The sequence below is a fragment of the Mustela nivalis genome, assembly GCF_964662115.1.
Source record: "Mustela nivalis genome assembly, chromosome: 7".
Classification (NCBI taxonomy): Eukaryota; Metazoa; Chordata; class Mammalia; order Carnivora; family Mustelidae; genus Mustela; species Mustela nivalis.
The window spans coordinates 67,117,452-67,134,701 of NC_139026.1; the positions used below are offsets into that span (position 1 = coordinate 67,117,452).

The 17,250-nt window shown below is 38.7% G+C and overlaps 1 pseudogene across 1 annotated transcript; it reads left to right on the forward strand.

Annotated features, from left to right (window-relative positions):
* Positions 1 to 7,443: 7,443 nt before the first annotated feature.
* On the forward strand, positions 7,444 to 8,103 carry LOC309870265 (MANSC domain-containing protein 4 pseudogene; annotated as a pseudogene). The gene has a single exon. The product of its transcript is annotated as an MANSC domain-containing protein 4 pseudogene (transcript).
* The last annotated feature ends 9,147 nt before the right edge of the window (positions 8,104 to 17,250 follow it).

Consider the following 17,250-nt stretch of genomic DNA (forward strand, 5'->3'; position numbering starts at 1 on the left):
GATTTTTATTAATACTTAGAAATTTAAAACCATTTCATTTCCCTAATACACATTTCTTAGAAACTGTCCCTGCTTTAGTCAGAGATACTATGCATTTTGTATATGCTTCACAAAGAAGTATCTTTTATAACTTGCAAACAAGCCCCCATTTTGAACTTTTTTTTTTTTAAGATTTTATTTATTTATTTGACAGAGAGTGAGCGAGGGAGGGAACACAAGCAGGGGGAGTGGGAAAGCAAGAAGTAGGCTTCCGCTTGAGCAGGGAGCCCAATGGGGGCTCAATCCCAGGACACTGGGATCAGGAACCAAGAGGAAGGCATATGCTTAATGACTAAGCCACCCAGGTGCCCCCCCCCTTCCACTTTTTGAACTTCTTCACAATTTTCACTGTTATGTTTTATTTTCTCTTTTTAAAGAAAGTCTGTGGTTGACCTTTGAGGGGCTGGGGAATGCCTAGCTCCAAGAAGTGACCAGGATCCACATATCCACATTCAATGTTTTCAAATCACTGCAAAATTAATTTTTTTTCATTTTCAGTTTTCATTTACTTTCAAGGTTTTGTTGTTGTTATTTTGTTAATAAAAACAAAAAATTTAAACCAGGGCACAAACTGGTTTTCTGGTGAATGTAAATACCAGAACTTAAATCATAGGGGGAACATTTTTTTTTTTTAAAGTCTGCAGTTGGGCGCCTGGGTGGCTCAGTGGGTTAAGCCTCTGCCTTTGGCTCGGGTCATGATCCCAGAGTCCTGGGATCGAGCCCCACCTCAGACTCTCTGCTTGGTGGGGAGCCTGCTTCCTCCTCTCTCTCTGCCTGCCTCTCTGCCTACTTGTGATCTCTCTCTCTCTCTCTCTGCCAAATAAATAAATAAAATCTTTAAAAAAAATAATAAAAATTAAAAAATTAAAAGTCTGCAGTCACAGGTTTCTTTAAAACCATACAACAGTCCCCTTACAAACCATGTCTTGTTTCTGGTGTAATGGATCCTTCCTTTATCTGACGTCAAGTGACTAAATTATTGTTTTCCTCAGAAAGACTCTGGGCTAGGATTTCCACTTGTCTTTATATTTACTTAGGAAGAGGTGTCTGTGACTATTCACTTTCAGAGAAAGAAGAAAAGCAGAGGAGAGAATCCACATCTTCAAGAGGGTAAGGGACAGAGTATCAAAATGGCCTGGAAAATGTTCAGAATTAACATCAGAAAGTCAAATGTTCACCTAGGGCTCAGCTGGGAAGAAACAAAAGAAAAATCAATATGCAGTCAAAGAATGGCTTCACTTTTCTAGAAGGTGACTCTCTAGGAGAGTCCCTTAGCAACAGCTTTGAAATTCCAGAACCTGTCCTCAACCCTGATGGTCAGCTTCGGCGTCTGTCTGGATCTCAGACTTCTTGCCCGATCTTCCTACCACGGAAATGCACGTGGCAGTGGTGGAAACAGCCTTGGTGCTGCTGCTGAGCATGGGGTGGACCTCAGACTCTCTCTGCTCACCCACCATTTTTTATAGAGACTGTTGGATCCGTCGCTTTCCAGGTCTTCTGATTGACCTGGAGGAGTCTCAGAAGCTGGGAGCTCAGTTCCTGAAGTATTATTCTGAAAGTACCGGCCAGAAATGTAGCAGGAGCTGCTGCCTTAGGAAGGATGGTAAGTATCAATGATATGCCTGAGCAAAAATCAGGAGAAACTTAGAAAATGAAGACCTAAGTAAGGAGCTCTAGGCAGAGGTTCCAGGGAACAGATGATCAGGACTAGGGAAGATGAGGGAGAGACAAGGGGATGGGGGAGGCAGGAGAGAGATTGAGGCTGACTTTGCCGTTTGGATCAGTTCTGGCTCAGTTTACAAATCTGGTGATGATCCAGAGTGCCATGGAACCCACAGGTAACACAGAATCTTCTTTTCTTCACTAAAGCGCTAAATGAAACGATTTCCTCGAGGGTTAACTAACAATATTTCCACATCCCCCCAAAATGGCATATTTGGCTTCAAAAAATAATACAATAATTTCTTTTTCAAACTTCTTTTGGTGATCTCAATATTTCAAATTTTTGAAATGTGCTTGTTTGTGTTGAGCAAATGTGGGTTGCATGGAGCAAGAATTTAGATTGTTTAGATGTTTTGAAGGACATAGGTAGATATATGTCAACTAGCAAAAAGAAAGAAAATAAATATATATTTTAAATATTCTGATTTTTTTGTCTGAAGTCCAGAATCAGAGTTAAGCATCACCCATGTAATATGATCAAGGTTTATAATAAGGAAAACATTTCATTATTGCAGAATTTCCAGTTATAATTGTCTAAAGACTACTTTCATTTGTTTTTCATTTTTCCAAGATTTTAAAGCTACTTGGAAAGAAATAGCAAAAGCAACACAATACGTTAAAATAATTCTCTTGGTTCTTCTACACTTTCTTTCCATGGTTTGATACTGACTTATTAATTGCCAGTGCCTCCTATCCAAGTACACATGGCAGATTTCTGGGATGTGTACTGAGGCTACCCAAGGGTGTAAACTGACCACAGTGTGAGAAGCTGTCCCGGGCGAAGCCCTAGAAAGTTAATCAGGCACACAAGAGAGCAATTAATTTTTTAAAGGGAATTTTTTTTTTTTTACAGAATTTATTTATTTGAGAGAGAGAGAGAGTGTGTGTGTGTGTGTGTGTGTGAGAGAGAGAGAGAGTACAAGCAGAGGCAACAGCAGAGGGAAAGGAGAAACAGATTTCCCGTTTAGCAGGGAGCCCAATGCAGGGCTTGATCCCAGGACCCGGGATCATGAGCTGAGCCAAAGGCAGACGCTTAACTGACTGAGGCACCCAGGTGCCCCAAAGGGAAATTTTTTTGAAAAGGTTGCCAATCTAGATTCTCACCTTAAAGATGCTTCTAACTCCCATAAGCCTGAAGGGAAGGTGTGTGGGGGGGTGTGCCTTTCAGCATTTTCCCATGGTATCCATTTACCTGACTGTCCATCGCAGGGAAACTGTGTCCTCTGGACTTCCAGGGATACTTTAAGCATCCAGTAGAATTCCATGATTTTAGAGCCTCTGTAGCTTCCAAGTTGTGGTTTTCTTCCTCCAGAAGAAAGGGCACGAACACACGTCTGTTTTTAGCTGGAAGCCAGAACTTTAAAAAGCCACAGTCCTGCAATAACTAACCTGTTCAGAGCTGGAACTCTAAAATGTACACGAAGAGGAATATAAAACTTCTTTTAAAATTGTTCTCTTTACAGCATCAACTACTTTCTTATCAAAAATTTAAATGTCTAAATTTGAATCTTTTTTAATCCTTTCCCTTAAACTTGACAGTCCAGTCTTTAAGGAATGCATTTGTAATCTAAAATGTATCCGCAATGTATTATTCATTGAATTCTGCCCTCTTCTTTATCCTCCTGGCTGGCCCAGAGGTAACGGGGGAGGGGTGGGATAGAGCTCCCCACAGTTAACCTTACACAGAAGCAGCAAAGGTTTGGCCAACCACAGTTCCACAACAGCTTTAGGGATACTCTGAGGTCTGGTAATTGTATGCTATCCCTCTGTAATCTTATTTTATTAAAGAAGTTGATACCTTTGGTCAATGGATATTTCCCAGTGCATGGTTCCTACTACACTGCAGCAGGAGGGAAGTCTGTTTTGTACTTGAGGGAGGACAGACTGGATACTGGCACTCAGCAAATCAGACTTAAGGGTTTCCAGAAATAACAAGATGCATTTTATGGAGCAAAGTTATTTAGGAGAAGGGGGATAGCATCAGTGACGTACCCCCACCCACTAGAATTCCAAATGTTCACATCCTTGTCAGTGGACTCTCTTCCTCTTTAAAGGACATTGAATGGGCTTTCCGTTGGATGTGTGATTTGCAAATGGGGCTAGTGCTCCCTATAATCAGGGTCAGGGTAGCGTTCACCTGGCCTGCTGCCTTTCTACCATCCGGGCCTCTCCCAGTAATTGCAGTGTTTGCCTTCCCATGACTCCCTCTTTTGTTACAACATCTGTCACTTGATTTTTGTTTTTCTTTCTCTGGTGAACTCCGGTGCATTAGCATTCTGAGAGGGCACTGCAACTAGAAATCTGATAAGCCCCAGGGGCTTCTGTAGCCAACTGAACTTTTCATGAACATAAAATCCTGGGATTGGAAAATGATTCCAGGTAATCCTGTGTGGAATGGAATGTGTGAAAGATTAGAGAAAAATCCATGGACAGTTTCTTTTATTTATTTATTTTTAATTATTATTATTATTATTATTTTTAAAGATTTTATTTATTTATTTGACAGAGAGAAATCACAGGTAGATGGAGAGGCAGGCAGAGAGAGAGAGGGAAGCAGGCTCCCTGCTGAGCAGAGAGCCCGATGTGGGACTCGATCCCAGGACCCTGAGATCATGACCTGAGCCGAAGGCAGCGGCTTAACCCACTGAGCCACCCAGGCGCCCCTGGACAGTTTCTTTTAAAAGGGCATTTTCCGGGCGCCTGGGTGGCTCAGTGGTTAAGCCGCTGCCTTCAGCTCAGGTCATGATCTCAGGGTCCTGGGATCGAGTCCCGGTTCGGGCTCTCTGCTCAGCAGAGAGCCTGCTTCCTCCTCTCTCTCTCTCTGCCTGCCTCTCTGCCTACTTGTGATTTCTCTCTGTCAAATAAATAAATAAAATCTTTAAAAAAAAATAAAAAATAAAAGGGGATTTTCCACATTCATAGAAACAGTTACTGTAGTTCACCATGTTCTGTGAGATGTCTGCACATAGCCCTGCAATATACTGGTGTGAATGCCATGTTCTTGGAAGAAATAGAAGCTACTCAGAGCTCTTCCAGCTGGGAGAAACCAAAACCACCTGCAGATGCACTTTTCCTTTCAGTTTCCTGTAACGTGGCTGTCTTCTACCATGATCCCATGCATGACAATGTCAACTGCCTCCATGTTCACTGCCCCACACTGGAGAGCTGCATATTAGAGCCTGGAACCAGTGCCATTTTATACAACGTAACAGAAGGTAATGATTTGTGCATTTTGTGTTTATGCTGAAGAATGTTGGTAACGCTCTAGTAGAGATGTATAACCTAGAAACTGGCTGGTAACAACCTGAACCACTATTTTCCCATGATCTCTATCTGGAAAAGTTTTGGGCATCCAGGGCAGAAAACTACAAATAAATTTGCTCTAGTTTGGCATGCTCAGCACTGATGGATTCATTCCAGATGATAACAAATTGTATGTGATCAAAGAAGAGCTTAAGCATTACCTATATTCCAGGAGCCCCTAGCAAAAGCCCAAAAAGGCATTCCTAATAGTGAATACTGTTACGCTGAAAAAAACAAGTAAATTAAAAAAAAAAAAAAGAAGGCATTCCTACTAGAGGGGCTAAGCGTACTACTAGGAACAAAGAAAATGCTTAGTGGCAGTTTTGAGGTCTATGGACAGACACTGTATACAAGGCTTCTACAAAGATTGATGTCAAGGACAAGGAAATGCACTTACTAACATACATTAGCCTACCAATGGTCCCAAGATAACCATTATTTTAGATAAATACACATTTAAGCGTGCCTTGCCCATGTATACAAACACATGGTACAAATTGGTAAATGTGAAAGAATAGATTTTTGCCATCCGGATACAAAGGCGCTAAATTTCGTCATTGGTTTTATTTACTGAACACCTAATTCAGGCCAGGAGCAGCATTGCAGAAGATGGCAGCTGTATGTCTGCCCTCGAGTTTCTTACAATCTAGTTGATATGACAAGGCTCACAATTAGTGTAGAACCTAATTAAATACAAAAATGTGTGATACTGCCTCAAGTACAAGCACTCAAAAGAAGAGGAGACTAAAGAAACCTATGTTCAGAGGCAGCTTCGTGGAAGAGGCCAGGCAGAGGCAAGACAAGGAGTTCTGTATCACACGACGGGAGAGTAGAAAACAGATCTGGCTACAAAAGGGGCACTTTCGGGGTTGCAATGAAAATCTGGGTAAGGCTAGGGTAGGCCAGGTTACAAAAGTGTTTTGGACAAAGCAGTGTTTGGACTTGACTTTGTCAGCAACAGAGAACCAGCAAAGGAATTTAGTGAGAGAACGTCATCATTAAAGTGATGAGTGTGATTGTCTTTAGTCTGGAAAAATAATATGCAGGATGCGAATTAGAATATCTAGTCAGGGAAGCATTAGATCTGGAGAAGGTGACCGTAACTGCAATGAAGAGGAGGGATGATTACCAGCACTTTGGGAGGGAACCAGATAGGAACCACTTTTTGGATGAAGGAAAAGAAGAGAGTGGAGTCCAAGATTGCTCTGCAGTACATAGATTCCAGCTTGGGTGATGGAAGATTGGTGAGGTCACCGAAAGGGATAGAGTGCCAGACAAAATGATTTTGGCTTTGGGACTGTTCAGTGATGACATGAGATGTCTAGGTGGGAACCTTCAGTAGACCACAGGAGCAATGAGACCAGGGACCGAGAAAGAGGAAATAACAGGTGATGCGGATTTCAGTGCCACTGACATAATGGTGACAGCCGATGAGGATATTTGTGTGTGGGGGGAGGGGGGGAAGGGGTGAGATGAAGGGAAAATTCAGCAGAAGACAACAGACTAAAGATTGTAGAAAGCACACAACCAATTTGAACCAAGGAGAGAACCAGCTAAAGAAAGAAAAAATGAGAAACAGGCAATCTGAGATAAAGTGTCAAGAGAGTCTGCATTCCAGGGAGTCACAAGAGGAGAATTTTAGGGAAAGGATGGCCAGCAGGATTGAGGGTAAAAGAGAAGTCAGAACAATGAGGTGGCCAGGAAATATGGAAACTACTGATTATCTCAGAAGCATAATTCTGACAGAATAGTGCGGATGGAACAAGATGGCAGAAGGCAAACAACAAAGAAAGGAAATGGATATCGTTATGTTGAGAGGGAGAGAGGCAGAGAGACAGAAACTGATAGGAGAGACAACTGAAAAGCTGTTGAGAAGTTTTTTCCCCTCCCCTTTATAGACAGAGCAATATTTGCTTGTGTCTGAAGTCAGAGGGAAAGGAGTTCCTTTACAAGAGAGAAAATACTGAAGACAAAGTCATTACCTTCAGGAACTGGGAAGGGAGGAGACAGAGGGCTTCGCTCATGATTTTGAATACAGTTATACTTCTGTATTACTTATTTTTTTAAAACTTTAAGATGCTACATATCTCAAATGGTTACTGCTTTTTTTGCAATTCTTGCACTAACATTGGCTATTGTTACCCAGAAGCCCCGGCAGACACAAAGAATCCTCCATGATGGAGCCAGCTGTTTGTAACAGAAAGTGTTCTTGAAAGTTAAGATAAATTCAAATGTGGCCAGTACGTTTCTAAGCCTTCCAGAAATATGCAATAGTAGAACTTGAACTTAAGCTCAGTTCACTAACTTGGTGGCAAACCCAAGACTTCTCCAAGCTGTGCTTTGATATTCTCTCCTTGAAATAAAAAATAAAATGAATGATGCCTTATTTATCTTTCAGGTATAGATCCAGATTTGCTGGTTTTTGAACAATCACGTCCCACATATCTAAATACTCGTTCCTCATCTAACACACGGGACAGACTAAGGATTTTAAAAGCTACGCATTTAGATGAACAACAAACCACAGTGATAAACCAAATGCTACCATCAACCACACATCAAGATTCGGTTGTCAACACAAACAGTACTAGGTATTCCAAGGAGTTAACCACAGATTCTTGGGCAAAACTCATTTCCCTGAATAACTCCATTACCACAGAGGTAAATATGGTGTCACACAGCACTGATTTCATCAATAATCCAGATAACAAGACTATTTCTCCTTTCTTTGTTCCCATAGACACAAAAGCTTTTCATAGGCCTATTCCATCCCGACTCAACAGTAGCAAGCAATTACTAAATAAAACCAAGGGGTCCAACAGCAGAAACCACACAGCTGAGAATGAAGACATGACACCTGATGGGGCATCTGTGACTTCAAAGATGTGGCTGGCTCCAGTGGCCCTCTGTACCTCTGTCATCTTTCTTTGCTGTTGTATGATCATCCTAGCATCTGGATGCTGGAGAAAGCAGCAGGGCCAGTATAAGCCAGGGCAGAGAAAGGCAGGATCCAGGCATGTCAAAAAGTTGACACTCTAAAGAAGAACTCTTAATAGTAAAAGTTACAAGATTGTAAGCTTTCAAGGGTATCGTTTTTAGTTTTCTGTAAGACAAGGGCTGTTTGTTTAAAAAAAATAAATATTGCACAGGATTGCAAGGCCATAATCTTCATAAACTTAACTGCTTTGATCATTTCTATTTTGTGAATAGTCTACCCTTTGCCAAAGTTCCAAAATTCTGACCCCTGCACTTGTTTAGCACAGTGTGAGAGATATGCTTCTAAGTGCTATACATGTATTCCCTCATGGATATAATTTTATGAATTAGATATACTTTTTAAAATGACTATAGTATTATTATCACATTTTACAGATGAGGAAAATGAGAAGAGAGAGGCTATCTTCCCTAAAGTCACATAGCTTAATATTAGGGAGGGCAGGATTTAATAGATATCTGGTTCAAAAGTTCATGCTGGAAATCACTGTTAGATTAAAAGCCTCCAAAAAACATGGAAAAAAAAATACAGAGAGGAAAACACCATAATATCATATGTTTCCTGTCAAGGTCAAATAATTGTCATGTATGTTAATAAAATCTTTTAGTGGATTGGACAGAAAAGTGCTATTATTACAGTTACTAACACATGTGCAAATGCTGCCTTTTAAAAAAATTTAGTTTTGATGTTCGACTGATTAATTCTTCTTAATCCTAAACCATCTTCATTTTTTAAAGTTGACATGCCTTTAACTTGGTACTGGAATTGTGTTGATCTCTGTTGAATAAAGTTTGGGAGTTTTCGTTTACAGCCCTCACGTGTATGTAGTGTTTTCCCAGGTGCAAACATTAGCTGTAGGTATTTGAGCTCTGTCCAAATCTTACACCAGATCTACCCCCACCCCCACCCTGAAGTGCAGACACTTTAATTCAATCAAGTCTCCAATGATTTTAAGCTTTAGACCCTTAATCTAACCCTTGAAACTCTTTTTAAATGTGAGGAGAGATACTAAAACACAGCCAATACGCAAGAATAGATAAAAGAAAGCCCTATTACAGGATTAATAAAACAGTATTGTTCTCTCTTATGTTAAAACAAACTGTCCCGTGGCTTAAGAGGTGTTTCTGTTTCTTTCCCTAGTGTTGATACTATGTGGGGGAAAAATATGTCTGTTTCTTTTTTTAATATAAGGAAGAAATATAAAAAATCTCTATCAGTGGAATATTAGCTACAAATAAAAATCTGATTTTTAAAATGTCATCAACTTACCCTTATTTACTAGTCATGATATTAAATATTAAATTTTATCAATTTCTTTCCCAATTCATTAGGAAAAAAATTATTCATATTACATAGGGAGGATATAAAGACTTAAATTACCCTAAAATTATATTTCAATAAGTAACTCAGGAAGCAGTCTTTAAAAATTATTTGTACAATCTTTTAAAAGATTATTTTTCTTTAAAATATATGCAAGTTTTTAATTTACCTTATTTTATTTTTTATATACAAGCTTTTAAAGGTTTCCAAAAAACCAGGGGTGCTAGAAAAACATTTTTCTTCCTTGGGGTTTCTTAGAATTTGCTCATTTCCTAAAATTGGTAGTTTTATAAAAATGACCATAATTTGAGAAAACATATTTACATTTGTAAGAAACCAAACTCATACTCCTCTTCTTCAGCCACTATCTGTGACCATCAGATAAACTGAAGACATTTATTAGACTGCAGATGCAACCAGGCCAGTGTCAGCCAGGAAGCAAAAATCGCCGAGCCTAGAAACCATGTCCTTCCTGGAAGCCACAAGGACCAAAAGAGAACTTCTGAATAGAATTTAAAACTTTCTTAAGAAACAATAAAAGATTCTCAAGGCCAACAACCAGTCAACAACCAAGGCCAAGATTGTTAAACTCAATTGCAAAGTAATGATAATACTGAAATCCTCCCAACATTGTAACTAGCCAGACCTCTTTTAAAAAGTCTGTAACTGTCCAGTATTATGAAATACTTACCACTGTTGGGGAAGACATATGCAAAGAAAGAACTAAAGCATGTCACAATTAAGGGAACAGATTTATCCTACTTCTTAGTTGCCTATGTGTTTAAGCAACTTCTGAGTTATATAATTTTAAGTTTGATGTCAGCAGTCAATGTGTTATCAATGTAGCAAATATCCCTTAGACTTGGTTAAAGGATAAATATGATGTTCATTGTATATATTGGCTCAATTAATATCTTAAAGGATGGGTAAAGATCCGATTAATGAAAAACAGTAGTTTAATTATTGCTAAAATTATAATGATCGTAACTGCTTTCTATCTGAGGCAGTTCTGTATTAATCTCACAGCTCTAAGATTTTGCCATTAGGTGTCAGTGCTACAGCCTATCTTCAGATCAGTTGCCTGGACATACCCAAACTGCAAAGGCTAGAGGGTACAGTGCTCTGTGAGACACCAAGTATAAATTTGGAGCGGGGAGGTCTGTCTGAAAAACCACCCTCAGGTTTGGTAATTCACTAGAATAATTCACAGAACTCCAGGAAAGCTGTTATACTCATGGTTATGGTTTATCACAGGGAAAGGATATGGATTAAAGTCAGCCAAGGAAAGAAGCACATAGAATGAAGTCACAGAGGGTTCCAAAGTTATAGTTTCTGGTGTCTGCCCCTAGAGGCAAGATATGTTACTTTTCCTGCACCAGTGTATGGTAATATGCCCAGAGTACTGCCAGCCAGGGAAACCTGCCCAAACTTTAGCAGTTCAAAGATTTTATAGAGGCTCTATTGCATGGGTATGACCGAGTGATTACCTGGGTGGTTGATCTCAGCTGCCAGGTGGACTGATCCCAGGTGACTTAATGCCCCTTCCTCTAAATCATGTGGTTTTGCCGGCATGGCTAAGACTGTCAGGTGTGGCCAGCCCCACCCTAAAATCCATTGTGACTGGCTCTCACCCTAAACAAAGATATTCCTATGAGGTATGACATAGGTTACCTCCTAGAAGCTGCAAGCAAAGGCCAGACCTCTCTTTGGGCCAGGTCAGATTTTTTATTACACAGCATTACCTCCTCTGTTTTATCTATTATTATAGTATTATTTCAAAAGATGGATGACCCTAACCTACCATCTCTTTACATGTTCCCAAAGGATTTCTCCTCAACCTCTATTTTCAAAATGTTCCCTTCTTCAATACTGTTTCTGCATCTGAAATTCCTTAAACTCCATGAATCTCTAAGAAATATAACATTTCAATACACTTAAAGTATGCTTTTAATTTTTAATTTTAATTTATTTTTTAATTTTTATTTTTTTAATAAAAATTTTTTAATTTTTATTACTTATTTATATTTTTTTAAAAAAGGTTTTATCTATTTATTTGACAGAGAGAGATCACAAGCAGGCAGAGATACAGGCGGGGGGGTCAGGGGTGGGGGGAGCAGGCTCCCCGCCAAGCGGAGAGCCCAATTCAGGACTCAATCCCAGGACCCTGAGATCATGACCTGAGCCAAAGGCAGCGGCTTAACCCACTGAGCCACCCAAGCACCCTAATTTACTATTTCTATGCAGTGGGTTACAATGTATCTCTCTTTTTGCAGTCAAGGTCATCTTATCATACTTAATAACATACAGATTCTTGAACTTGCTAATACTAAATCATACCTTCATTTCATATAAATCCTTTGGGTAACTGTTTTCAAATTCTTTTTGGCTTTCATTTATGTTCTCTAATTCTGTTAGGCAAAGTAAGTTTTGGACAAGTAACAAACTCATTAATTCCAAGTAATTAAACTCAATAGAAAATAAAATTCTATTTTAATTAACTTAACCACTTACAACTTTGGAAGTGGTAGACATAATAGATAAAAAGACTGAATTGACAGTTAAATTGAATGGAATGTTTCATAGGACAAGTCTTACTTTGTCATTTACTCCAATTAATTTCAAGGTCTTACACCTCATCTCTTTTCTGAGCTGCAGAAACTCTAACTGGGGAATCTAAAGAGATGAATACCAGTTAACCTCCATTTCCACTTTTCTGCAAGCATTGGCTTGGAGAAGTGAGCCCCAGAAAACAGAAAGAAGGATGCTAAGCAGAGTTGAATTAACATAAAGTGAGCCCAAAAGAGAGGAATGGAGCAAACTTTTCAGTTTAGAAAAATACTTCCAAGAACCTGTTTCTAATCACAATTGGCATCTGTAGAAAAGGCATTGGGTGGACAGTAGTTATGTAAAAAAAAAAGCACTGAACTATATACAGGGAAGTACGTTCTGGACTTAGCCTCCTAAATATCCAAAGTCATTACAGCTGGTCCTGACTTATTTTGACTCACGATTTTTTGAATTTATAATGGTGTGAAAGCAGTAACATACTGAGGAAACCATACTTCAGATTTTGAATTTTGATCTTTTCCCAGACTAGTGATATATGATGATACATTTTCATGATACTGGGCAGCAGCAGCCGAAGCTCCTATCCAGCCATGTGATCCTAAGGGTAAACAACCTGTATAATGACAACCACTTTGTACCCATAAAACCATTCTTTAACTTTCAGTACAGTATTCAATAAACTTCATGAGATATTTAACACTTAATTATAAAATAGGCTCTGTGATAGATGATTCTGGCCAACTGTAAGCTAATGTTAACTGTTCTGAGCACGTTTAAGGTAGGTTGAACTAAGCTATGATGCTTGGTAGGTTAGGTGTATTAAATATATTTTCAACTTACGATATTTTCATCTTAAGATGGATTTATTGGGACATAACCCCATCCTAAGTTGAGGAAGATCTGGATTTAAAAGCAACCAATAGGTGCTAATTTGTATAAAAAGAAATAGGAGATAAAATAACAACATATGTATATACATGAATATTAAAGTGATGGCAGAAATAAAATTAAAATACTTTCAAACCAGAAGGAATCACACAGGTCGTCTAATCAGTTCTACTGCCACACCATACAAATAAGAAAACTGCTGAATAATTGCCATGATGCATTAGTATGAGAAAATATTTTAAATGTGATGTGGCTTCTAGAGTTAACATGGTGTAGTAAGGACCCTATGTTAGTCTTATCCCTGGAATTCAGCTAGATAGTTATCAAATCATTCTGAACACTTGCATTTTCAACCAGAGATCTGATAAAAGAAATGCTGCAATGCTACAAAGAGAAAAGTGGCCACTTCTTAGAAATATTGTCGTCTTTACTCTCTCTTTCTTCTTTTCTTTTCTGGACATAATAACAAGATGGAGAAACTTAATAACAAAAGAAAGAAGAACAGGAGTTAATATGGATATAAGTAAGATGTCTGAACTAGAACTTAAAACAATGATTATAAAGATACAAGTTGGGCTTGAAAAAAGCATTCAAGATACTAAAGAATCCCTTATTGTAGAAATAAAAGAACTAAAATACAGTCATGCCAAAATTAAAAATGCTATTACTGAGATGCGGTAAAAAATGGAGGCTCTGAAAGTGACAATAAATAAGGCACAGGAGAGTCAGTAATATAGAAGACAAAATAATGGAAAATAAGTAAGCCGAAGAGAGACAACTACTTAATCACGAAGGAAAGCTTCCAGAAATCGGTGATTCGATAAAGCAAAATAATATCCAGATAATAGGGGTCCCAGAAGATGAAGGGGAAGGAGGGAGGGCAGAAGGTTTATTTGAACAAATTACAGCTGGGAACTTCCCTAATCTGGGGAAGGAAATAGGCATTCAATCCAGGAGGGACAGAGACATCCCCTCAAAATCAATAAAAAGATTGAGGTAATGATAAATGTTTCTCTAACCCCTTACTCTCAGTTTGGAGTTGTGTTTGGACATACAATAAAGAAGCTTGCAAATTTCAGATAAAGAGAAAAACCTGAAAGCAGCTTAGGACAAGAGGTCCATAACCTACAATGGTAGAAACATAAAGCTGACAGCGGTCTTGCCCAGAGACCTGGAAGGCCAGTAAGGACTGGCATGATATATTCAGGGTACCAAATGAGAAAAATATGCAACCAAGAATACTTTTATCCAGCAAGGTTGTCATTCAGAATAGAAGGAGAGATAAAGAGTTTCCAGGTTAGACAAAAACTAAAGGAATTTTTGACCACTACACTAGCCCTGTAAGAAATATTAAAGGGGATCCTTTGAGGGAAGAGAACCCAAAAGTAACAAACAGCAGAAAGGAACAGTGACAATCTACAGAAACAGTGACTTTACTGAAAATACAATGGTATAACTTCCTACGTAATTACTTTGAATGTAAATGGACTAAATGTTCCAATCAAAAGACACATGATATCAGAGTGGATAAAAAACAAGACCCATTGATATGCTGTCTATAAGAGACTCATTTTAGACCCAAAGATACCTCCAAATTGAGCATGAGGGGGTGGAGAACCATGTATCATGTTAATGAATATCAAAAGAAAGCTGGAGTAGCCATCCTTACATCAAACTAGACTTTTTAAACCAAAGACTATAATAGGAGATGAAAAGGACACAGTATCATAATAAAAGGGTCTACCCAACAAGAAGATCTAACAACTGTAAATATTTATGCCCCTAACTTGGGAGCAGCCAATTGTACAAACCAATTAATAAAATTAAAGAAACACACTGATTATAATACAATCATAGTTGGAGACTTCAACACCCCACTCACTGCAATGGACAGATCATCTAAGCAGATGAAAAAGGAAACAAGGGCTTTGAATGACACACCAGACCAGATGGACTTAAGAGATCTATTTAGAGCATTTCATCTTAAAGCAACAGAATACACATTCTTCTTGAGTGTACATGGAACATTCCCCTGAACAGATCACATACTGCATCAAAAATCAGGCCTCAACTGGTACAGAAAGACTGAGATCATACCATGCAAATTTTTAGAACACCATGCTTTAAAACCTGAACTCAATCACAAGAGAAAAATTGGAAGGAACACAAATACATGTTGGTTAAAGAGCACCTTATTAAAGAATCAATCAGGAAATTAGAGAAGAACTCAAAATATACACGGAAATAAATGTGAAAACAGGATAGTTCTGAACCTTTGGGATACAGCAAAGATGGTCCTAAGAGGGAAGTATATAGTAACATAAGCCTTTCTCAAGAAATAAGAGAAGTAGGGTGCCTGGGTGGCTCAGTGGGTTAAACCCTCTGCCTTCGGCTTGGGTCATCATCACAGGGTTCTGGGATCGAGCCGCACATCAGGTTCTCTGCTCAGTGGGGAGTCTGCTTCCCCCTCTCTCTGCCTGCCTCTCTGCCTACTTGTGATCTCTCTCTCTCTCTCTGTCTGTCAAATAAATAAATAAAATCTTTAAAAAGAAAGAAAGAAAGAAAGAAAGAAAGAAAGAAAGAAAGAAAGAAAGAAACAAGAGAAGTCCCAAATACACAACCTAACCTTAGACCTAAAGGAGCTGGGAAAAGACCAGCAAATAAAGCCAAAATCTACTACAAAGCTGTAATCAGCAACACAGCATGGTACTGGCACAAAAACAGACACATAGATCAATGGAACAGAACAGAGAGCAGATATGGACCCTCAACTCTATGGTCAACTAATCTTCAACAAAGCAGGAAAGAATGTCCAATGGAAAGAAGACCGTGTCTTCAACAAATGGTGCTGAAAAAATTAGACAGCCACATGCAGAAGAATGAAACCGGACTATTTCCTTACACCATCACAAAAATAGACTCAAAATGGATGAAAGACCTAAACGTGAGATAGGAATCTGTCAAAATCCTAGAAGAAAATATAGGCAGCAACCTTACCTCAGCTGCAACAACTTTTTGCTAGATATGTCTCCAAAGACAAGGGAAACAAAAGCAAAAATGTACTATTGAGACTTCATCAAGATAAAAAGCTTTTGCACAGCAAATAGCTGACAAAATTAAAAGGCAACCTATGGAATGGGAGAATATATTTGCAAATGGCTTATCAGATAAAGGGCCAGTATCCGGGGCGCCTGGGTGGCTCGGTGGGTTAAAGCCTCTGCCTTCGGCTCAGGTCATGATCTCAGGGTCCTGGGATCGAGCCCCGCATCGGGCTCTCTGCTCAGCGGGGAGCCTGCTTTCCCCTTTCTCTCTGCCTACTTGTGATCTCTGTCTGTCAAGTAAATAAAATTTAAAAAAAAAAAAAAAAGGGCCAGTATCCAAAATCTATAAAGAAACTTATTAAAGTCAACACCCAAAAATCAAAAAATCCAGTCAAGAAATGGGCAGAAGACGCCAACAGACTTTACCCCAAAGAAAACATACAAATGGCTTGCAGACACAGCATGAGGGAAATACAAATCAAAACCATAATGAGATACCATCTCACACCAGTCAAAATGGCTAAAATTAACAAGTCAGGAACAACAGATGTTGGTGAAGATGTGGAGAAAGGGGAACCCTCTTACACTGTTAGTAGGAATGCAAACTGGTGAGCCGCTCTGGAAAACAGTTTGGAGGTTCCTCAGAAAGTTGAAAAGAGAGCTACCCTATGAACCAGCAACTGCATTACTGGGTATTTACCCCAAAGATACGAATGCAGTGATCCAAAGGGGCATCTCACCCCAATGTTTAGAGTAGCAACGTCCACCACAGCCAAAATATGGAAAGCGTCCAGATGTCCACTGACAGATGAATGGATAAAGATGAGGTATATATACACAGTAGTATTTTTATTCAGAAAGAATTAAATCTTATCGTTTTCAACAATGTGGATAGAATTAGAGTATTATGCTAAGCAAAATAAGTAAGTCAGAGAAAGACAAATACCATATGATTTCATTCATATGTGGAATTTAAGAAATAAAAGAGATGAACACAGGAGAAGATAAGGAAAAATAAAATAAGATGAAAATTGACAGGAAGGCAAACTGTAAGAGACATTGAACTCTAGGAAACACACTGAGGGTTGCTGAAGGGGAGGTGGGTGGGGTGATGAGGTAACTGGGGGATGGGTATTAAAAAGGGAAACCGATGGAATGAGCACTGGGTATGTTATATGCAACTGATGAATCACTAAACTAATAATAATCACTAAGCCTCTGAAACTAATAAAAAAAATCTGAAACGTGTAAAAACGGTTTTTTTTTTAGCATTTTCAAATTTATATAAAGTGAGATAATTATAAAATTATATCATAGAGATTTTAAATCAAGGAGATTTTTAAAAATCATAAAATAAAAATTAAATCAAGGAGA